Source organism: Leucopleurus acutus (assembly GCF_964270905.1).
Source record: "Leucopleurus acutus genome assembly, chromosome: 8".
In the NCBI taxonomy this organism is placed as follows: domain Eukaryota; kingdom Metazoa; phylum Chordata; class Mammalia; order Artiodactyla; family Delphinidae; genus Leucopleurus; species Leucopleurus acutus.
This window is the reverse complement of record NC_139151.1, coordinates 36,341,636-36,367,571: the sequence shown is the minus strand read 5'-3', so window position 1 is coordinate 36,367,571 and position 25,936 is coordinate 36,341,636.

Sequence of the window (25,936 nt, the reverse complement as noted above, 5' to 3'; positions counted from 1 at the left end):
AACTACAGTGAGATATCACCACACAGCAGTCAAGAATGGCCATCATCAAAATCTCTATGAATAATAAATGCTGGAGAGGGTGTGGAGAAAAAGGAAACTTCCTGCACTATTGGTAGAAATGTAAATTGTTGCAGCCACTATGGAGAACAGTATGGAGGTTCCTTAAAAAACTGAAAATAGAGTTACCATATGATTCTTTTTTTTTATGATCTTGAACTTATCTTTATTTTTAATTTTTCACTTATTTCTTTTTTTGCTGTGCCACATGGCATATAGGATCTTAGTTTCCCAACCAGGGATCGAACCTGTGGCCCCTGCAGTGGAAACAGAATCTTAACCACTAGACTGCCAGGGAAGTCCCGAGTTACCATATGATTCTGCAGTCCCACTCCTGGGCATATATCCAGAGAAAACACTAATTCAAAAAGATACATGCACCTCAATGTTCATAGCAGCACTATTTACAACAGCCAAGGCATGGAAGCAACCTAAATATCCATTGATAGATTAATGGATAAAGAAGTTGTGGTATATTTATACAATGGAATATTACTCAGCCAAAAAAAATAATGAAATAATGTGATTTGCAGCAACATGGATGGACCTAGATATTATCATAGTAAATGAAGTTAGTAAGACAGAAAAAGGCAAATATCATATGATATCACTTATTTGTAGAATCTAAAATAATAATACAAATGGATTTTTTAAAAAACAGAAGTAAACTCACAGACATAAGAAACAAACTTATGGTTACTAAAGGTGGGAGGGAAATAAATTAAGAGTTTGGGATTAACACATACATACTGCATATATAAAATAGGTAAGCAACAAGGACATACTGTATAGCACAAGGAACTATACTCAATATCTTATAAAAGCCTGTAATGGAAAAGAATCTAAAAGAGAATATATATTTATATATATGTACACTTTGCTGTACACTTGAAACTAACAAAACATTGTAAATTAACTATACCTCAATTTAAAAAAAGATCAAAATTAGAAATAAAATTTTATTTTTTGGCCTCTGATTTTATGGTTAATGAAATTTGTTATTAAAAATAGTGTAACAGGGCTTCCCTGGTGGCGCAGTGGTTGAGAGTCTGCCTGCCGATGCATGGGACACGGGTTCATGCCCTGGTCCTGGAGGATCCCACATGCTGCTGAGCGTCTGGGCCCGTGAGCCATGGCCACTGAGCCCGCGCATCCAGAGCCTGTGCTCTGCAGCGGGAGAGGCCACAACAGTGAGAGGCCCATGAACCGCCAAAAAATATATATATATAGTGTAACAAATAGTGCATACAGATAGAGCTGGTAGATTAAACACCTGCACCAACTTCTAGTCTCTTTAAAACCCCTCCAGCACAACAGTAAGGCAATTACTTTTTAAAACATAAATCTACAATGAAATGGAGAATTGGAGAGGAGATACCACAAAGCAGCGTTGAAGACTGGAAAGAGGATGAACAAAAGGTAAAGAACAAAACAGAACCAAGGAGAATGACTCCAAAGCAGACAATTATGCTGTAGAGCACCAACCAAATATATACCACCTAGTCCTCCTAAACCATAAAATTTGGTGGTATGGGAACCTCTGGGAGTGTGTGTGGCTGCAAGTGAGTTGGATAAACAAAGAGATGGTTAAAAGTCTATTTAAGAAACAGCAGAAACCTTTCCTCTTCTGTGCAGCCAAATGTGCACCATACATAGCACATTGAAGGTAAGCAAGAAATATTGTCAGATATATACCTACAGTGTTAGAGTACCTGCAGAGTGTTTTGATTGTTGTAAATTAAAATTATATAAGAATATTCACAAATTGACTAAATAGAAAGGTATGTTCTAAATAAAAGAATAATTAAAATCAAGAGTGCTCAAAATTAAGAGTGCTTTTGAGACTACTGTATGAAAAGAAGAAGAATTAGAGTTTTAGATTGGTGCTCAAGTTGTGTCAGTGGGTCATGATAGTGATGGTGATGGTAGGAATCATTTTGAAGATTAAATTATGTTTTTGATGCCTTCAGTTGGATAGTTAGGCACAAGTACACAACAGGGGTAATTAGGTTTGATCTAATTATCTTGACCCGTGATCATTTTACTGGTTTTAAATTTTAAACAAAGAGAGGTTATAGATACAAATAATGTAAGAATGAACAATAAATTAAAATGTGAGATGTTTTCATATGTATGTATATGGTTTGGTTTGGTTTGTCCTAATTGTTGATGATTTAACATATATATATATATATATATATATATATATATATATACACATATATATATACATATATATATGATGGGTTATGAATGAATATTATAAAAATAAAAGGGACTTGAATAAAAGTAGGAAAGGTTCATGAATGTCAATGAGAATAGACAAAAGTGAGGTGGCTGAGATTAGTGATGATAACCATGAACAGTGACACCAGTGTCACCAGAGTTGAAGCAAAAGAAATGTCAGAATCTCTAATCTTCATTGTCTAATTCATTATGGAATATAAAGGTGCTTATTTCTTTGTTACATACAAAGGAAGTTAAGCTGGGAGAAGTTATATAGATGGCCCAAGGGGACACAGTAATTTAAAAAGCAAGGTGTTAAACCCAATTCAATCTGGTTACTTATCCAAAGTTCAATATGCTACATTACACTATCCTTTTGTCTACTTATCCAAAGTTCAATGTTACATTACACTATCTTTTTGTCTTATGAAATTTCGAAGGATTTTTATGATTTTTCTCTCACTGTTGCAAACGAATATCCTCTACTGCCATCATTATCACCACTGTACTGGGACGATATACTGCAGGTATAGGCAATTGACAGACACTTTCCTACACTTGTTTTTGCCAAGGGAGACCTACTATACACCAACTACATTAATTAACTCCGAGTTCTGCACATCCTGGGTGTTAAATGCATGTCTCTGGTAAATAAATTCATGAAGTGACTAATTAGTTTTGGTGGTAAACCTTTGACAATTTAAAGTGATTTTCCCTGGAGGAAAACTGATTACATTTCAGCAAAAAATGTCTTACTGTCCCGGTAAGAAGGAGAATATTCAAGCCACTTAACTATTTTTCTGACTCAGTGCAGTATTCTTTATTTTCTTTAAAGACTTTATATATCTATATGCATTTAGTGAAAAAGTCACTTAGAGACTTTGGAGCTTAACCATGTGATAACATGCAGAATCCTAAGTTGTAGATCACATAATCCTTTTCAAGCACATATTTTCAGTGAAATGTTTTTTTTATTTAATGGTCCTTTGCTTATAGTTTTTCTTTTTTTCTTTCTTGCTATGAATGACAACATAAGGAAAATAAATGAAAATTGAAGCAAGCAGCCTTGGGCTTGATTCACTAAACTTGATCAGAGGAAATATATTTTCATATATAGTAACTTTCCTCTGAAGTAAAATTTCCATATTTTGTGAGAGGTATATAAAAAAATTAAGCTAATAATTCATATACTTTTCTACATTATGTGTCAAATAAAAATTCCATTGTACTTTCAAAGTCTGTAAGTGCATTGAGATAGTTATTAAAATATGATTTGCTATACTGCTAGTTAAAATCCAGCTAAGAAACAGAACACTGCAACATTCTTTCATTCAATGTTGAAAATATGATCTAACATGGGTGTTCAAAATACATATAAGAATCACTTAGTTGAGACCTCTTACACAGTACCTTGTACATAGTATATGTTTGAGTAATAAGCACTTAAAGAATAAATATATAAAAAAAAACAAAAATAAAGTAGGCAGGAAGGAAAGAAGACTTCATCTATTTTGGTATCCAACTCTGCCCAATATACTGTAAACACAAATAGCATTATTTATTGTTTTCCATATTATTTAACTTCAAAGCTATGTCTTTAGCCCAACACATGAAACAACAGCAACAACTAGGATAAACCAAACCAAATTAAACCTGTTTGAAAGAAATAGAAAAGGTAAGGATTTAAGCTACCTCTCCAATCACCTTTAACAGTTTATAAAGATAAATTTGTATGTAAGGAAACAGGCAACACAAATATAATTGAAAAGGTTTTCTGGTTAAAATTATAGATGTTCTTCCATTCACTTAGGAAAAAGAGGGAAACAGAAAATTAAAGGAAGAAAACAATCAACATAAGGGCTAAGGGTCCCAAATCACGGAGCTAATGCATTATGTGCAAACCAGGGCAGTCCAGTAGATTGTTTGCCATCAGTTAAGCACTATAAATCAATATAAGGATCAAAGCCTCTGCCACCAACAACTAAAAATGAAAAATAACATAATTTCAGTGAAACTTAATTAGCTACAGAAATATCAATGTTCAACCACGCATAGAAAATTATAAGTTACTTAGAGTAAAAAGTGCTGGTGGAGACTGAAATGGAATAAGCAATAACAATCACATCTCATAGATATTCTAATAGGAGAAGATGCAGTGGAGAGTCAGAGCACAGTGGAAGTAGGCAAACTCTTCCTTAGGATCACTTCATGATTCAGGTAGCATTTGAGTGCGTGAACAGGTTCATCCTACATCAAGATAAATATCTTCACTTGTCTACTTCCTGGCTTTAGGTTTACCTACTTTGTGAAGTAGCCATTCAGGACACACACAAACACACAAATGTATGCAAGCATTAGATTAGATAAACATAGACTATGGTACATGCATGTAATGACATATTATGAACCTGCTTAAATTAATAGAAAAAAAATCTCTAAAAGCTGTTATGGAGTTATTCTCAGAATATATTGCTAAGTAAGAAACCAATGTGAAGAAGAATAGGAATGCTCATCCATTGTTGGTAGGAATACAAAATGGTATATCTACTATGGACAATGTTTTAACATTTTCTTACAAAACTAAACATACTCTTACCATAGAATCCAGCAATCACCCTTTTAGGTGTTTACCTAAAGTGTTAGAAAACATATGTCTTTGAAATCTAAACAACAAAAGATATGAAGAAACATAACAAAACAGAAACATAATTATAGATACAGAGAACAAACATGTGGTTACCAGAGGGTGGGAAAGAGGAAAGAAGTAGTTAGGGAGATTAAGAGGTATAAACTTCCAATTGCAAAATAAATGAGTCACAGGTATAAAATATACAGTGTGGAAAATATAGTCAAGAACTAAGTAAAATCTTTGTGGTAACATATCATAACTAGACTTATCTTGGTGATCATTTAGAAAATGTATAGAAAAAAATCACTATGTTGTGTAACAGGAAGTAAGATAGTATTGTAGGTCAATTATACTTCAAAACAAATAACAAACAATACAAACTCATAGAAAAAGAGATCTGCTTTGTGGTTACCAGAAACAGAAGGTGTGGGGAGGGGGAACTGGATGAAAAATGTCAAAAAGTACTACAAAGTTAGAATTGATTAAGCTTAGTGAGGAAGGCAAGCAGAAAGTTGAGATAGGACAAAAGCTAGGCCTCTTGTGCCAGTTAGCCAAGTTGTGAATGCAAAAGAAAAATTCTTGAATAAAATTAAAAGTGCTAATCCAATGTACATACATGCATGATAAGAAAGGGAAACAGCCTTATTACTGATATGGAGAAGTTTTAGTGGTCTGGATGTAAGATCAAACCCATCACAACATTTCTTTAAGCCAAAGGTGAATCCAGAGTAAGGCTCTCTCTTTAATTCTGTGAAGGCTGCGGGAGATGAGGAAGTTGCACAAGAAAAGTTTGAAGCTAGGAGATGTTGGTTCATGAAGTTTAAGGAAAGAAGACATCTTCATAATATAAAGGTGCAATGTGAGCCAGCAAGTGCTGATGTAGAAGCTGCAGCAAGTTGTTCAGAAGATCTAGCTAAAATAATTAATGAAGGTGGCTCCACTAAACAACAGATTTCCAATGCAGACAAAGCAGACTTATATTGGAAGAAGATGCCATCTAAGAATTTCATAGCTAGAGAAGAGAAGTCAATGCCTGTCTTCAAATGTTCACAGAACAGGGTGACTCTCTTTTTAGGGGCTAAAGCAGCTGGTGACTTAAAGTTGAAACCAATGCTCTTTTACCATCCAGAAAATCCTAGGTCCCTTAAGAATTATGCTAAATTTACTCTGCCTGTGCTCTGTAAATAGAACACCAAAGCCTGGATGACAGCACATCTGTTCACAACATGTTTTACTGAATAGTTTAAGCCCACTGTGGAGACCTACTATTCAGAAAAAACAAAAATTCCTTTCAAAATAGTACTGCTCATTACCAATGCACCTGGTCATCCAAGAGTTCTGATGGATGTATAAGATTCATGTTGCTTTCATGCCTGCTAACACAAAATCCATTCTGTAGCCCATGATCAAGACTAATGTCAAATTTCAAAGTTTTGTTTTTAAGGATTACATTTTGTAAGGCTATAGCTGCCATAGATAGTGACTTATCTAATAGATCTGGGCAAAGTAAATTGAATGGTAAGGGTTCACCATCCTAGATCCCATTAAGAACATTTGTGATTCATGGGAAGAGGTCAAAATACAAACATCAAAATGAGTTGTGCAGAAGTTGATACCAAACCTCATGAATGACTTGGAGGGATTCAAGACTTAAGTGGAAAAAGTAACTGCCGATGTGGTGGAAATAGCAAGACAACTAAGATAAAAAATAAAGCCTGAAGGTGTGTGAGTGAAGAGCTGCAATCTAATGAAAAAAATTGAAGGAATGAGAAATTGCTTCATATGCATGAGCAAATAAAGTGATTTCTTGAGATGGAAATTACTCCTGGTGAAGATTCCATGAAGACTGTTGAAATGACAACAGGATTGAGAATATTACATACATTTAGTTGATAAAGGAGTGACAGGGTTTGAAGAGATGAGTCCAATTCTGAAAAAAGTTCAACTGTGGGTAAAATGCTATCAAACAGCTTTGCATGCTACAGAAAAGTCCTTCATGAAAGGAAGAATCAATCAATGTGGCAACCTTCAGTCTAATTTTAAGAAATTGCCACAACCACCCCAACTTCAGCAACCACCACCCTGATCAGTCAGCAGTCATCAGCATCAAAGCAAGACCCTCCTCCAGCAAAAATATTACGACTCCCTGAAGACTCAGATGATGGTTAGCACTTTTTAGCAGTAAGATATTTTAATTAAGGTATGTGCATTTTTTTTAGACATAATGTTATTGCACACAATAGACTACAGTATTGTGTAAACATAACTTTTTTATGCACTAGGAAACCAAAAAATTTGGGTGACTTGCTTTATTGAAACTTTCATTTGTTGCAGTAGTCTGGAACTGTATCTGCAATATCTCTGAGGTATGTCTGTCCCAAATTAACAACAAATCCACTGATAGGGGAAAGTAGAGCTAATCCAAATAATTTTCACTAATCCGAGTGAATATATATACTGCCTATAAAAATTTGAAAGAACTACAAAGAAATTATTGAACATTATTTAGTAGTTTTAATAATTTAAAAGTATGTAAACATATATCAATTTTATAACTGTTTTGTATATATTGTGGTATTGAGTAAATACATTGGAATCTTGGCAGCCAGAATTCTCAATGTGGGAAAAAGAGACCCAAAAGTGTAATGGGAGGGGCTTCCCTGGTGGCATGGTGGTTGAGGGTCCGCCTGCCAATTCAGGGAACGCTGGTTCATGACCCGGTCCTGGAGGATCCCATATGCCACAGAGCGGCTGGGCCCGTGGGCCGTGGCCACTGGGCCTGCGCGTCCGGAGCCTGTGCTCCGCGATGGGAGAGGCCACAGCAGTGAGAGGCCCACGTACCACAAAAAAAAAAAAAAAGTGTAATGGGAGAATTACAAGGGAAGAGCCTTTTGGTATTGGGATGGAATTTGAGATTTCAGTATAAATTTATAATTAAATTATGAGTTTGTACTGAAACTTCAAACTCCAAACTATATACATTATATAAAATATCAAATTTTATCATATACATAATATTTAGTTAATATATATTATATATGTATATCTCTATATAGGTATAAGTCCTAGATTTGTCTGCTGAAAAGACCAAGACATAATGATAACAAATGAGCATGCCTAGTACTGTACACAGTTTGTGTACCCCAAATTTTGTACATTGAAATCTAATCCCAGTACAATGGTTTGTGGAAGTGGGCCCTTTAAGAGGTGATTAGGTCATAAGGGTAGAGTCCTCATGAATAGGATTAATGCCCTTTAAAACAGGCCGCTGAGAGCCACTTTGACCCTTCCACCATGTGAGGTTACAGTGAGGATATCGCCGTCTATGAACAATGAAGCAGACCCTTACCAGACACAGATTCTTTTGGCACCTTGATCTTGTACTTCCCAGGTTTCAGAACTGTGATAAATAAATTTATGTCTTTTTTTAAGCCACCCGGTCTATGATATTTTTGTTATAGCAGCCTTAAAACACTAAGATACCTAGCATCCTTGCATCTTAATCTTGGTTTCTAAATACTGTTCATTTCAAAATAAGTAGTACTTCTTGAGAAAAAGTATGGATTCCACGACTGCTGCCGGAGAGTTACAAAGGTGAGCTGGGAACCTCTTCTTGTGTCAGAACTTAAAGAAGGGCTCAGAAATGAATACCGACATGTAAAAAGAACATCTAATCCTTCAGAGAGCCATGCAAGGGCCTTCTGAATGGCAGTTTTCTCTGACGTGGGTGATCTACTTGACCTCCTCTAACTATTCTCAATACCTTTGCCTAGGGCCACACTCCATAACCTTTGTTGCTGGGGTTTCTGAGCTAAGGCAAAGCTTCTAGCGTTGTTCAAACAAACACTTTCTGAGGTATTCAGTTAACCCACAAGAAACCCATACATCCATGTCAAGCCAACAAACTAGAGAAAAGACTTATTTAAACTGATCTAATGTTCTTATTCGTTCTCCTGTACATCACAGGATGTTCAACCAAAGAAAGTAAAACAAATCATCTGTCACTGCTGTCATCACCTATGTTTATCATTAATTTTTTTATCATATCTTTTTAGGTTTTCTTTTCCACAAAAAGGGTGAGCTGATATTGTGGCTACTGAATCCAAGTGGCACCCCTTAATAAACTCCAAAGGAGTAAGTATACTATGCTTAATTTTTGACAGCTTTCTCTCTTTCTGTCTCTCATATCACACACAAATGTACATACGTACACGCATGCACACATCTCTAACACACACACTGTAGTAGAGTAATGTATGCATGTATATGCATTTTTTTCATTATTTTATTTTTAAAATTATATCATAAGCATTTCATATATAAATTATCTTTGAAAACATAAACTTAAAAAATACACAAAATTCTAGTACTTGGTTAGATTTTCTAGATAATAGACTAATCAAGAGTATGTTGACATATAATTGACATATAGAGTATCACTAATATATACTATAATACATTTCATTGTCATAATTATTACTTAGCATAAATATTTGATCACATCTTTTATTATATCATTAGAATCAGTTCTAAGACATAACTAGAGAGACAGTCATCAGTTGTTTTTAGAGATCTAACTCCATCTATATAATATTTCCAAATGGCTTTCTAAATTATATGAAAGCAATAAAATTATTGTTAATTAAGGATTAATTATTAATTTAACGTCATTTTTAGAACTGAAACATTTAATAGTGAGAGATGTTTAACTTTATAATTTTCTAATTTAGAGTACTGTTCTAGAGAAAAGTATGACCCAACTCTATGGCCATAAGCTTTACTTGTTAACATTTGGTCAGAATAGTAAATGATGAAAGAAAAAAGCAGATTGAGAAATTACAGGTAATTTATATCACACGAGGGAAACTCCTTATTACATTTTCTGAAATTACTTAATTTCTGTCATTTCAGTAAAAGCCTATTACAGCAGACCTTTGTGTTTTACCTCTCTACTTTCTTCACAGTGCTCCTGGAAGTGTTTTGTTCAGTGTATAATAAATAACTATTCACTTGAAATAATACAGATTTCTTTTATCTAAAGTGTATTAAAATTCTGAGAATTTCATTTTCAAAGGTATGAACCATATTTGCAAAACAACTCAAATACGAATATCTTTCTTGTTAAATAAAAGAAATTTTTTAAAAATCTTGCAAATCATGTTGCATACTATTTAATTTCAGATAACTTTTCTACTTCTATTGCCAATTTTTAAATTTTTTGTACCAAAGAATATATAAAGTATTATGTAACAACACTTCTTAAATGTAAAGTTTTGCAAAGGAAAATTTAATTTTAATGAGAAAATTTCTTTTTCCTTTGGTAAATAATGAAGCTATATCATTGGCTAACTTATTGACTGAAGAGCCAAAATTATTTGTAAGGGACACATATTATTTTTTAGGCCATATGGATGGCATACTTAAATACAATATGTATCAGATTTTTGGTTTGAGCAAAAGTTGTATTAATTTAGGGCTTCCCTGGTAGCGCAGTGGTTGAGAGTCCACCTGCCGATGCAGGAGACGTGGGTTCGTGCCCCGGTCCAGGAAGAGCTCACATGCTGCAGAGCGGCTAGGCCCTTGAGCCATGGCTGCTGAGCCTGCACATCCGGAGCCTGTGCTCTGCAACGGGAGAGGCCACAACAGTGAGAGGCCCGAGTACCACAAAACAAACAAACAAAAACAAACAAACAAACAAAAGTTGTATTAATTTATAAATAATGACATCGTAGAGACTGAATTATTGGATTTCTATATGGTTAGTAAATCAAACTATGCCTTTGTTAATCAATTAATGCTGGTGATTTAGTCTGGCCATTTCCATGATTTTATCAATACTTAAGACTCAAGAAAGAGTAGCATGACATAAACTAATAGTTGAAAAGATTAATACACAAACTTATTGTGGTTTATTTATTTTTTGGATGATTCAATATTATAAAGATGCAATTCTCTCCAAACTGATTAGAGTTGGATTTAATCTAAAATCTTAGCCCAACAGGAGTAATTTTTTTTAATTTAACATTTTAAAATATTTGCTAAAAATTAGCAAAGCATTTCTGAACTTGGGAATATTTGTTTGTAAAACAAATGTTAGGCAAAGGACTTGAATTAAATTATATAATTTATTATTAAAAATAAGAGACAAACCCCAAAAAGGGTCCAAATGACTTGAATAGACATTTTACAAAAAAAACCTGTTTCCAACTGTCCTATGAAGTTCTCAACTTTAATAATAATTAGAAAAATAAAAATTTAAACCACAATAATATACCACTAAACACTGAGCACAATGGCCAACATTAAAAAATGATATTAATTCCTAGGTGTATTCTTACAAAATGTGTGCACATTTACAACAACAATAATAACAAACAACTTAAAAAGAATGACAACATTACCTATCAATAGTGCAATAAGTGAAAAACTTGTGGGATGTTAATACAAGAAATATTATCTCGCAATAAAAACAAATGAACTACAGCTAGATACAACTACATTGGTCAGTCTTACAACTATTAAGATAATAAAATAATCCAGGAAGTAAAAATTATACTTCCTCTGTCTACATTTATATATGTGTGTGTATGTATCTATATCTATATCTATCTGGATAGTTTTTAGGCAGACTTGCCTTGTTGTTAAAACTATAAAAAATCAAAGGTATATTGCCATAAAAGTAGCAAGATGGTGAACTATGGGGAATAAGGAGGCTTTGTGATTAGGAGGGAGAATCAAGGGGTCTTCTTGGAGTGTTGGGAATACTCTATTTTGAACAAGGTCACTGACTTTGAATATTTGATAAATCAACTTTGTGCACTTTTCTGTATGTGCATTATTTCAAGATTAAAAACAATTTGCTAAATAAATAAAAAAAAAACAGTAGAACCATCTTTCTTCTCTTTAAACATGAAAAATTGGGTAGACAGCTTTTTCTCACCAGCATGTGAATATTCAAAGAAAGAACATTTTCTAAGTTTTTCATCTTAGTTATTACGTGACATATAAGCCTGAATTATTAGGGATTATATGTTCAGAAATTATAAAGTTTGGACTTTAAAATACTTGGCCAGTATATTCAAGGTTGCAAGGTGTCCGTGGAAGGAAGGAGAAGAGATTATGTAAACTCTGAAAATTCGTATCATATTTTACTGAGTTAATGAATAATAAAATACATATGGAATGGTAACCTTTAATCATTTGCAATCTGATACTTAGAGAAACTTTAAAATATCTTATGTGTCCGTTGCATGTGGGAGAAGACATTTCAGCAGGGCTCACTTTGGCAAATTTATCTTGATTCTCATAACATTCTTTTGACATGCCCCTTCTCCTGGGATCACCTTTTTATCCAGGGCCTCTTTCTCTGCAGTTTTGAAACTTATACAACACTTAACTTCATCTTATCTTATTATAGCCCATTCACACAGATTAAAACTTTTGCTTAACTGTCATTTTACTACCACATCTGAACTCAATCAAAAGAGCATGGTATTGATATAGAAAAAGGTACATAGATCAGTGGAACATAGTAGAGAGTCTATAAATAAACCCACATATTTGTAATCATTTAATTTATGACAAAAGAGCCAAGAATACACAATAAGGAAAGAAAAGTCTCTTCAATAAATGATGTTGGAGAAACTGGACAATCACATGCAAAAGAATGAAACTGGATCACTGTCTTACACCACACACAAAACTTAACTCAAAAGAAGTTAAAGATTTGAACATAAATTCTGAAACCATGAAAATCCTAGAAGAAAAGAAGTGACAAGTTCTTGATGTAAGTCTTGGAGATGATCTTTTGGACCTGACTTCCAAAACAAAGCCAAAAAAAAAAAAAAAAAAAAGCAAAAGTAAACAAATGGAACTAAATCAAACTAAAAAGCTTCTGCACAGCAAAGGAAATAGTCAACAAAGTGAAAAAGTAACCTATTGAATGGGAAGAAATATTTGCAAATAATATATCTGATAATGAAATAATATCCAAAATATATAAAAAACTCATGCAACTCAATAGCAAAAAACATTGATTTAAAAATATGTAAATTCAGTGATAAACAGACACTGAGATAATAAGTTATACTTTCTTTCTCTGAAGATTATTTTCAAAAAACTATTTGGCTAAAGAAGAACTCAGAGCTAAGAAGTCCTTTTTAATTATAGTCCTGAACGCAAGGGGAAAAAAGCTCAATATAAATTATTTTTGGTGAAAGAGAAGGAAAAGGAAAGAGAGGTGGAGGAGGAAGAGAAGGAGTACTTGTCGAACATAAGCCAAGTCACATTCACTGCTCACCACTTCATGTCCGTTAACTCATGACTCACCATAATATTATAAGGTAGATAATATTATTGTCTGCAGTTTAAAATAAGAATAATTGTCGATATTAATATTTTATATCCAGTTTTACAGCTAGGTATTCAGAGATGGTTTACATCTTACTAGAGTGACTTCAAAGAACTTGCTCCTAATAGAAGTTAAAAGATTAACAATATGTTTTTAACAAAATTTACAATATTGGTTTTCTATAGCCTAAAAGAAATATAAATTAAAAAAAAAATACATGTTTGGCCAAATGGAGGCTGGACAATGCTATTCCTTTTGAACTCCTGGTACATATATTTATGTTCTGTTTTACTCTAGGATTTTTGTCTATAAATCAAACACTATTTTGTTCATGGACAAACTTTCCTTTGAAAATTTATTGCTATTCAAAATAACCAAAAGTCAAGTAACCACATTTAAAATTTATTTTAGAACCTGTCTTTTGTTTACCTCCTCTTATCTTCCTCAAATGGGCAACTTAGGACCAGATCATTATACGATTTTTAACCTAAAATGGTATAAAAAAAAAAGATTCATGCTTAGATATTATTTCTCTACTTAATTATTTCTCAAAAAAAGAAAAGTAGGGAAAGAGGTAGATTAAATCTGCCCAGTTAAGATAAATGACCACTGTAGTTTATACATGACTGAAGAGAGAGAACTCATTGTATTGTATTCAGAACCTCGGCTTTGGAAATAGTTTATTGGAGTCATGTTTCCACTCAGTTCTCAGTAGTGATATTGGGCAAGCCCAATATCTTTTGAAACTCTGTCTTCTCATTTGTAAAATAAAGATTAAAAATATATGTGTGACTAATTAACAAGATTGTTGCAAAATAAGATAAAGCATATGAACACAAATTTTTTGATGGTAAAGCATGACCTACATGTGTTATTTTTAGTTATATCACCTCCCTAGTGTCCTATGAACTTAATCAGAATGTAGCTTTGTTTGTGTTTTATGCACTTCATAAGAAAAAACTTATAAGAACCTTTTGTGAATTAAAAAATTATTGAATAAATAGCTACTCCCAGGGGCAAGTGATCTGTACAAGTGAATTAGGAGGGGTTGTAAGACATTGTCTTGTTATAAGAAACACATTTAAGGGAATTTAAAACCTCACTGAGTCCCCAAAGACTAGTTGCACAGGTCAGTTAATGCTGTAGTGGAGACAGTATGCTTATGGGGAAATTTACTGTTTATAATCACTAACTGAAGTAAAAAAGAACAACTATGAGAGTCCTCCAAAAGACAGTTCAGTAGAAGAAAATACAGTGCAATCTCTCAAAGAACTTTCTGCTTAGAGACAGAAATAGGGAATTACTGTATTCCTGTAATCCCATTATTAGAGGGAACCTCTGGCCCTTTAAGGTCTGGACAAATTTATCTTAATTTAGAGCCTCTCTCCTAATACTTCTGACCTTCATCAATTTCTCTCTTCCAGACTCTTTCTGTACTCTAGAAAAAAAAAAAAAGAGGTTCTGACTCTCTTCGGCCACATACTCACCTTTCCCTACTTTACTCAAAAAAACTAACAAAAAAATGCCTTCTTACACCAATGTTTTATGAGTTTGTAACTTTCTTGGAGAGTTTTAAGGACCAAGAGAAAGGTCATACGTTACAAATCCCAAGCCTTTGACATATAATGAGTGCAGTCTCAATCTCCTTTTACCTTCTGACTCTGTGTGAATTAGTAACACTCCTCTCTCTGCCATCCTCCTATATCTAAAGCAGGTAAATCCACATACAGGTCAGCTTCTAACTCAAGCATGCTTATTTGAGAATTTTCCCATCAAAGTGGATAGGATCTTATTTCACTAAAGGAATTCTTTACATACTGCTAGGAGAATAACATTTTCTCCTAGTCATTGTTTTGTTTTCCTTTAATCTTTTCCTTAGCTGAGAGATTTCATAGTTTACTAAGTAGAAACTGAACATATAATGTATTTTCAAAGTGAATACATCTATCAATCTATCCATCATCTATCTATCTATCTGTCTATCTATCTTTCTGGTCAAAATAAAGTGGAGATTGCATTCAATAATACAATCCTTCTCCTCACTTTAAATAAGCTTAAGGTCTAGTCTCTTTATACTACCTTAATTAGATACCACCTGTTTAACTTTCAGGATATTTAGAGGGACTAACATCCTATTCACCAAATAGGACCAGGGATTCTATATGACTCATTTAATCCTAACAATTATATTGTTCTCATTTCAGTAACAAAAAACTAGATTTAGTAATTTTGAAAAGAGCATATCACTGTTAGATGGAAGAACATGCAGTACATTCTCAGTCTATCTGACTTTAAGATAATGTCCTTTGCAAATCAATATGTTGTCTTGGGGGGCTTCCCTGGTGGTGCAGTGGTTGAGAGTCCGCCTGCCAATGCAGGGGACACGGGTTCATGCCCCAGTCCGGGAAGATCCCACATGCCATGGAGCGGCTACACCTGTGAGCCATGGCCACTGAGCCTGTGCATCCGGAGCCTGTTGCTCCGCGATGGGAGAGGTCACAGCAGTGAGAGGCCTGCATACCGCACAAAAAAAAAAAGAAGAAAAAAAAAAAATATATATATATATATATATGTTGTCTTAGGGAAATTGCAAACCTCTTCAGGCATTACCAAACAATTTTAAGCTTTAAATTTTTAAAAGGACATCCTGCCATATGCAACTACCTGGATCCTGGATGCACCTAGATAACATGCTAAATGAAATAAGCCAGTTACCAAAGAACAAATATTGCATGATTCTATTTGTATATGTAAAATAGATTCATAGAAGCAGGGTGTAGGTTGGTGGCTGCCAGGGCCTGAGGGCAGTGATATATGGGGAGTTGTTCAAAGAGTATAAAGTTTTATTTATGTAAGATGAATAAGTTCTAGAGATCTGCTGTGCAACATTCTGTCCACAGTTAACAATACTGTATTGTATACTTAAAAGTTTGTTAAGAGAGTAGATCTAATGTTAAGCGTTCTACCACAATAAAATAACATTTTTTTTAAATTTCAGTTTTCATAGCAAAAATGAAACTAAAATCAGTAGTTTAATAAATAGATTAATTATATAAATTTGAGTGTTCCAACATAAAGGAGTAGATTGAAGATTAGCATTTAATAATCTGTTTCTATTTGCTTACATATATTAAATTATGTTAAGTGACATAAAAAGTATTCCAATTCCATCAACTTTATTTTGTAAGTATAATAAATGTTTTTGTATCTTAAGCTTTGGTACAATACTAATATTAATCGAAAAAAAAGAACACATGAGGGAAGCCTTAATTTGGACTGATGATTCATCTTTTCTATCGAATATTCAAGACAATCCTATCATATATCTGTGTATCTCCTGTCAGCAGCCAAAGTCTAAACCTCTAAGAAATCACTCACCACTGAAAGTCATTCCTGTACAGCTGTATTCGTTCCCTACAGTGACCCAATTTTCATCTTCTCCCTACCTCCAAACCTTTGTTCCCTTTGTACCACATCTTTTATTAGCAGCTCCTACCATCTATGCACTTCAAACCCTTCTCTCAACTCTCCTGTTTTCACCTTATTTTGTTGAAGATGTGACAGCCAATGCATCCCTCAAAGAGGAAGCTGTCATTGTTTTTCTTCCAATACTCCATGTATTATAAGGCCTGAAGGTGGTATATCTCCTTGTATTTCATTTTAACCTCCAGACCATTTGTTATGTCTCAAAAACCAAAGATTCTTTCAAGTGAGGCCATTAGGCTTTACTATCTCCTAGTTCTCTTTCATGCTGACATATACTAACATTTCTCACTCCTCTTCATTCTTGAATTCTCCTCATTCTTTCATCTAGCTTACCATCTTCTCTCATATCACTATTTTTGGCATTATTCTTGACAGGGTCTAAATTTACATTATTCCCTGGCCTCCAATTCCCTGGCCTCCTAGTATTTTGGCATCTGTACTTCCAGTATTTTCTTAATTCCACTTTAGTTACCTCTCATGGCCTAAACATTTTCACTCTCAATTACCACATCATTTCTGAAATCCCAACTTCATACATGTAACTCTTTTACCAAATATGCTATGTTTTCTGCTCCTTTACATCAGCACAATCAAAGCAAAAATCTTTTGTTAAATCAAAAATTCCAATTGTTCCATTTGCCAGCTCCTCATGTTTTCATTTGTTCTCCTCTCCAGATTAGATTTTATTCAGTTCATAAACTCTTTACTCTTGTACCTCACTACCTACACTATCACCTTGCTTGGAAAATCTTAAACCCCAATTATGCACAAATTTTACCTTCTCTTCATCTTCATATCAGCAGTTGGATGTGACTGGTGAAAATCACAGGTCCCTTCTGACTGGGCTCCATTTAAATTGTACTGTAAACCTCAAATGGGAACTCAGCACCACCTGGCAAAAAGTGATAATTTCCCTGAGGAATTCACTCTTCCACTTTCCAAGACGACAATTTCATAATTTCATACGTATTCTTCTAATAAATGTCTCTAGTGTCTTCACTTTCTCCTTTTAAGTTGATGAACTCAATACTCCACTTACTTATTTGGGAAAATAAATGAAACTACTTATCTATAACTATACATTTAATCTCCCTCCCATATTGTTGGAAGAGATCAGTTTGCCTATCATACCATAAATAGTCTGCAAGTCATTTTTATTCCACATTAGGTTTTTGAAATTTATTTATATCGATGTACATGGAGTTGGTTTATTGATTTTAGCTGATACACTTTTCTGCTGAATAAATAAATATGTATTTATTTTTTATACTTCTGCTGAAAAATGGTTTCATTATTTGTACATTGTCTCATACTGCTAAGAGTGCTGCAGTGAACATTCATGAATCTGTAACCTTGTCTACCTGTGAAAAAGTTTTTCATAGTGTAGATTTCTAAAAGCAGAATGACTGGATTCCAAAGAATGAACATTCTAAAAACTTTAATTAGGTAGAGTCAAATTTCTTCCCAAAGTGGTTTTAACAATTTACACTCCCAATATCTATTTAAAGCTATATTTTCCACATGCTACATTCAACACTGGTAAAAAAATAAATTTTATCAGACTTTAAATCTTACAGGCTTGACAGGTGTGAAAAGCTATATCTAGTTCTAATTTGAGTTTCTCTTATTATTAGTGATGTTGAGTATTCTTTCCTATTTTTATCAGCCATTCAGATTTCCTCTTCCATAAATTACCTGTGATATCTTTTGCTATTTTTTCTGCTATTAATTTTAATTTCTAAACTTTCTACACTGTAAAATATATTACACAGAATGTGTATAAAATACAAGTATACAGTATAGCAAATTTGCAAAAGCAAGCAACAATACGATTACTCTGCACTTTAGTTTCATCTCTTTTTAAATTTTATAGAAATGAAATTATCCAGTATGTATTAATTTTATTTCTGTCTTCTTCCATTCAGCATTATATTTACAAATTCATCTAAGTTATTATTATAAAAATAATTCATAATTTTTGTTGCTCACGGTATTCCCTTGTATAAATGCATCATTATTTGTTCATTTTATTCTTGATATTACCTTGAGTTGTTTCAGTTTTATTTATCATGATACCATGAAGTTACCTGTACATATATCTTAATTCAAATAAGCGTGTTTCTGTAGAAAAAAATGTTTAAGTAGATTTGTTGAATTGAAGAATATATGGATTCTCAACTATACAAAATAATATCTGTTTGTTTTTGTTATTGTTATTTTTGGCTTTCAAAATCAACATGCAACTCTTCTGGACTATTTATATTTCGACTCCCAGTGTAATTTCTGATTGCTCCAAATTCTTCTCAACTTGGTATATTCAGAATATGTATTTTTAAATTTTAGTCTTTTGGACTTGCAATGTGTATATATTTGTGGTTTTACTTTGGATTTCATCAGTTACTAATTAGATTTGTCACCAGTTTGAAATATTTGTCCATCTATATTTCTTCTTTTTTGAAGACTTTTTAAAGATTCCTTTTAAGAAATCTCCCTTCCATCTTCCCTTCCTTCATTTTTGCCTGCCTTTCTTCCTTCTTTTCTGTGAATTTTTCTATTGGTTTATCTGATTTTTTTCTTACTAATATATTTCAATCTAAAAATATTATGAATATAACCCTTTCACCAATTATATACATAGCAAATATCTTCTCCCATCACATAACTTGTTTTTCACTTTCTAAATGATGTTTCTGAAGTTAATATCCTTAATGTAGTCAAGTTTACTTGTCTTTTCATTATACACAGATTTTCTAAAGTGCCATTTAAGAAATCTATTGCTACCCAGATATCATGAAGATGTTCTTTCAAAGTATCTTCTAAGGACATCACTTTTCCCTTTAATATTAGTTCTATAAACCCTGCAGAATTGCTGTGTGTGTGTGTGTGTTTATTCACCTCTGTGTGTGTGGGGGTGGGGGGGTTGTTTATGTCCTGACATAATGATCCATCTTTTTCTAACTTCTAAATTCAATTGAGAAATCAAAAGCTTTACAGACAAGCAAAAGCTAAGTGAATTCAGCATCACCAAACCAGCTTTACAACAAAAGCTAAAGGAACTTCTCTAAGTGGGAGACACAAGAGAAGTAAAGAACCTACGGAAAAAAAAAAACAAATGCAAAAGAATTAAGAAACTGGTAATAGGAAAATACATATTGATAATTACCTTAAATGTGAATGGCCTAACTGCTCTAACCAAAAGACACAGGCTCGCTGAAGGAATACAAAAATAAGACCCATATATATGCTGTCTACAAGAGACCCACTTCAGACCTAAGAACACATAGAGAGTGAAAGTGAGGAGATGGAAAAAGATATTCCATGCAAATGGAAATCAAAATAAAGCTGGAGTAGCAATACTCATATAAGATAAAATAGACTTTAACATAAAGAATGTTACAAGAGACAAGGAAGAACACTACATAATGCTCAAAAGATCTATCCAAGAAGAAGATATAACAATTACAAATATATATGCACCCAACATAGGAGTACCTCAATACATAAGGCAAATGCTAACAGTTATAAAAGAGGAAGTCAACAGTAACACAATAATAGTGGAGGACTTTAACATGTCACTTATACCAATGGACAGATCATCCAGACAGATAATTAATAAGGAAACACAAACTTTAAATGACACAATAGACCAGATAGATTTCATTGGTATTTATAGGACATTCCATCTGAAAACAGCAGACTACAGTATCCTTTCAAATGCACACAGAACATTCTCCAGGATGTTCACATCTTGGGTCACAAATCAAGCCTCAGGAAATTTAAGAAAATTGAAATCAGAGCAAGCATCTTTTCCAACCACAACACTATAAGATTAGAGATAAACTAGAGGAAACAAATGTAAAAAACACAAACACATGGAGGCTAAACAATACATTACTAAATAACCACAGATCACTAAAAAAAATCAAAGATGAAATAAAAACATACCTAGAGACAAGTGACAATGAAGACATGACAATCCAAAACATATGGGATGAAGCAAAGGTAGTTCTAAGAGGGAAGTTTATAGCAATACAATCCTGCCTCAAGAAACAAGAAAAATCTCAAAAAATCTAAGCTTACACCTAAAGGAACTAGATGAAGAAGAAAAAAATAAAACTGAAATTTAGTAGAAGGAAAATCATAAATAACAGAGCAGAAATGATGGAAACAGAAACAAAGAAAACAATAGCAAAGATCAATAAAACTAAAAGCTGGTTCTTTGAGAAGATAAACAAAATTGATGAGTCTTTAGACAGACTCATCAAGAAAAAGATGGAGAGAACTCAAATTAAAAAAAATTAAAAAGGAGAAAGGAGAAGTAAAAATGGACACCACAGAAATGCAAAGCATCATAAGAGACTACTACAAGCAACTCTACGCCAATTAAATGGACAACCTGGAAGAAATGGACAAATTCTTTTAAAGATATTACCCTCCATGACTGAACCAGGAAGAAATAGAAAATATGAACAGACCAATCACAAGAAATGAAATTGAAACTGTGATTAAGAATCTTCGAACAAACAAAAGTCCAGGACCAGATGGCTTCACAGGTGAATTCTATCAAACATTTAGAGAAGAGCTAACACCTATCCTTCTTAAACTCTTCCAAAAAATTGCAGAGGAAAGAACACCTACAAACTCAGTCTATGAGGCCACTATCACCCTGATACCAACACAAGACAAATACTAAAAAAAAAGAAAATTACAGGCCAGTATCACTGATGAATATAGATGCAAAAATCCTCAACAAAATACTAGCAAACAGAACCCAGCAACATATTAAAAGGATCATACATCATGATCAAGCAGGATTTATCTCAGGCATGCAAAGATTCTTCAATATATGCAAATCAATCAATGTGATACACCACATGAACAAATTAAGGAATAAAAAACATATATCATCTCAATAGATGCAGAAAAAGCTTTTGACAAAATTCAACACCAATTTGTGATGAAACTTCTCAAGAAAGTGGATATAGAGGAAACCTACCTCAACATAATAAAGGCCATATATGAAAAACCCACAGCAAACATCATTCTCAATGGTGAAAAACTGAAAGCATTTCCTCTAAGATCAGGAACAATACAAGGATGTCCACTCTCACCACTATTATTCAACATAGTTTAGGAAGTCATAGCTGCAGCAATCAGAGAAGAAAAAGAAATAAAAGGAATACAAATTGGAAAAGAAGAAGTAAAACTCTCACTGTTTGCAGATGACATAATATACATAGAGAATCCTAAGTTGCCACCAGAAAAATACTAGCGCTAACAATGAATTTGGTAAATCAGCAGGATACAAAATAAATGCACAGAAATCTCTTGCATTCCTATACACTAATGATGAAAAATCTGAAAGAGAAATTAAGGAAACACTCCTATTTACCACTGCAACAAAAAGAATAAACTACCTAGGAATAACCTCCCTAGGGAGACAAAAGACCTGTATGCAGAAAACTATATGACTGATTAAACAAATTAAAGATGATACAAACAGATGGAGAGATATACCATGTTCTTGGATTGGAAGAATCAATATTGTGAAAATTACTATACTATCCAAAGCAATCTACAGATTCAAGGTAATCCCTATCAAATTACCAAAGGCATTTTTTACAGAACTAGAACAAAATATTTTAAAATGTGTATGGAGACACAAAAGACCCCAAATGGCCAAAGCAATCTTGAGAAAGAAAAATGGAGTTGAAGGAATCAGGCTCCCTGACTTCAGACTATACTACACAGATACAGTGTTCAAGACAATATGGTACTGGCACAAAAACAGAAATATAGATCAATGGAACAGGATAGAAAGCCCAGAGATAAACCCATGCACCTATGGTCAACTAATCTATGACAAAGGAGACAAAGATATACAATAGAGAAAGGACAGTCTCTTCAATAAGTGGTGCTGGGAAAACTGGACAGCTACATGGAAAAGTATGAAATTAGAACACCCTCATACCGTACACAAAAATAAACTCAAAATGGATTAAAGACCTAAATATAAGACTGGACACTATAAAACTCCTAAAGGAAAACATATGAAGAACACTGTTTGATATTAATCACAGCAAGATCTTTTTTAACCCACCGCATAGAGTAATGGAAATTAAAACAAAAATAAACAAATAGAACCTAATGAGTGTTAGAAGGTTTGCACAGCAAAGGAAACTAGAAACAAGCTGAAAAGACAACCCTCAGAACAGGAGAAAATATTTGCAAATGGATCAACGGTCAAAGGAGTAATCTCCAATATATATAAACAGCTCATGCAGCTCAATATTAAAAAAACAACGAACCCAATTCCAAAAATGGGCAGAAGACCTAAATAGACATTTCTCCAATGAACATATACAGGTGTCCAAGAGGCACATGAAAAGCTGCTCGACATCACTAATTATTAGAGAAATGTAAATCAAAACTACAATGAGATATCATCTCACACCTGTTAGAATGGGCATCATCAGAAAATGTACAAACAATAAATGCTGGAGAGGGTGTGGAGAAAAGGGAACTCTCTTGCACTGTTGGTGGGAGTGTAAATTGATACAGCCACTATGGAGAACAGTAGGGAGGTTCCTTAAAAAACTAAAAATAGGGCTTCCCTGGTGGCGCAGTGGTTGAGAGTCCGCCTGCCGATGCAGGGGACACAGGTTCATGCCCCGATCCGGGAAGATCCCACATGCCACAGAGCGGCTGGGCCCGTGAGCCATGGCTGCTGAGCCTGTGTGTCTGGAGCCTGTGCTCCGCAACGGGAGAGGCCACAACAGTGAGAGACCCACATACCGAAAAAACAACAACAACAACAAAAAAAAAACCCTGAAAATAGAATTACTCTATGACCCAGCAATCAATCCCACTACTGGGCATATACCCAGAGAAAACCATAATTCAAAATTACACATGCACCCCAATGTTCATTGCAGCACTATTTACAATAACCAGGTTATGGAAGCAACCTAAATGTCTGTCGAAAGATGAATGGATAAAGATGTGGTACATATATACAATGGAATATTACTCAGCCATAAAAAGGAATGAAATTGGGTCATTTGTAGAGATGTGGATGGACCTAGAGACTGTCATACAGAGTGAAGTAAGTCAGAAAGATAAAAACAAATATCCTATATTAACACATACATATGGAATCTAGAAAAATGGTACAGATGAACCAGTTTGCAAGGCCGAAATAGAGACACAGATGTAGAGAGCAAACATATGGACACCAAGGGGGGAAAGTGGGGGGTGGGGTGGGATGAACTGGGAGATTGGGATTGACATATATACACTAATATGTATAAAATAGATAACTAAGAAGAACCTGCTGTATGAAAAAAAAATTAAAAAAAAAAGAAATCAATAATTGGGCTCTAAAAAAAAAAAAAAGAAAAGGAAGCAGCCATAAACTATACATTCATGATTGGGCATAGCTATGTTCCAATAAAACTTTATTTTTAAAAAGTGGTGGCTGTTATGTGCGGCAAATGGTGCCAAATCTCACTCTTGTCCTATCTTGATATTTTAAAGCCCTATTTAATAACTGTACTGTGTGATAAATATTTGCATTTGGTAGAGCATTCTTACCATTTTGTTATTCTTCTTCAGATTATCTGGGCTAAATTCAAAACTTTATATTCCTTCATAAATTTTAAAATCTTCATGTCAAGTTTCTTCATTTACCCTTGCAAAAACATGGAGGTTATCACAGTTTATGCAATGTTTCTGTATTTCTATTTGATATAAATTGACATTTTGAGCTTTCCTCGTCATGGCCATGGTATATATCCCCACTTACTTGGGTTTTCAGCAAAATCTTTCATTAGAATTTTATGGTTTTCTCCATAGATGTTTTGCATATAGTTTCTCAGATTTATTCAAAGGCACTAGGTATTTTGATGCTAATTTCATTAGTTTTGTTTTTAATGTCTAAATCTTACTGGCAAGAGTTACTTGCTCGTTGCTACAGCAATGTTACTTATGATTGCTAATAGAGATGTAAATGATATTAGTTATTTAATTATATTTTAATCATTTTTATCTTGCTAGTTTAAAATTATCTTTTGCTCTTAGAAAATGCAATAGTAACTACCCTTCTCTTGCTCATCACAAAATTTTCAGTGCCTATCACTGTTCCTGGAATACAGTAGATTCTCAAAATATATTTTTTGGATTAATAAATGGAAAATGGATATTAAATAAATCTAAAATGAAATGTTGATCATTATGTGATGATTGTGTGTTGGAAATATGGCAAGAGAAAAGCAAATGCTTCCTCATTTATAAAGTTAAAATAAAAACAGCTTTAGTCTAAGAATTATGTCTATAATAAAATGGTTCTTTAAAAGTAGTCTAGGGACAACCCCCTTCAGAATTACTCAAGGGCTTATTAAAATGTTGATTGCTCCATCCCATCCTTGAACTGCTGATTTAGAATAACCTGTTGCAAGAATCACCAGTTATTTAGCAAAAACTAAACTTGCATACTTTTATTTTACCCAATCTACAAGCAGCAAAGTATATTTCTTGAGTTCATAAACCTGAAATATTTAATTAAATTTTATTAGATGGATATTAACAAAATACAACAGTCACATATATGTTTGCTTTAATTTACCTGTTCCAGAAAACTGGAATACTGTGCAATACTTTCACATTCCATCACAACTTCTTGAAAAAATGAAGTATTCTTCTCCTAGTCATCCTGTTTCAGGTCTCTTAATTAAAAGTTGGAAGAACTTGGCTTTCAGTAATTTTGTAAATTGGCTTAATCTTGGGAACTGAAACAGTATTGTTTAGTAACAACAGATCAAATCAGACTCCCTTGGGCTCTTCTGCTCTTCTTGCTTTATCTGACTTGTAAGAAAAATACTTACATTTCAGCCAATCCGTCTGCCTGTTTTTAAAGATGGTATGTATAGATGCCCAGCTAGAATTCAACAATAAAACTATGCCCTGTGACTTCTTTCCTTGCAACTTCTTTTGTTTAGAAATACATAAAGAGAAAGCTGACATTTTCTGTTATAGCTTTGCTCAGATTTCCTACTGATGTGTTGGCTTATTTGCTCCATTTTAATGGTGAATTATTGAGCAAAGTACATTTTACCTGTAACATTTGGATAACTTAGACAGCTGTCTGCAACTGTGACATTCCACTGATGTGGTTTTCCTCAGGTGTTTTA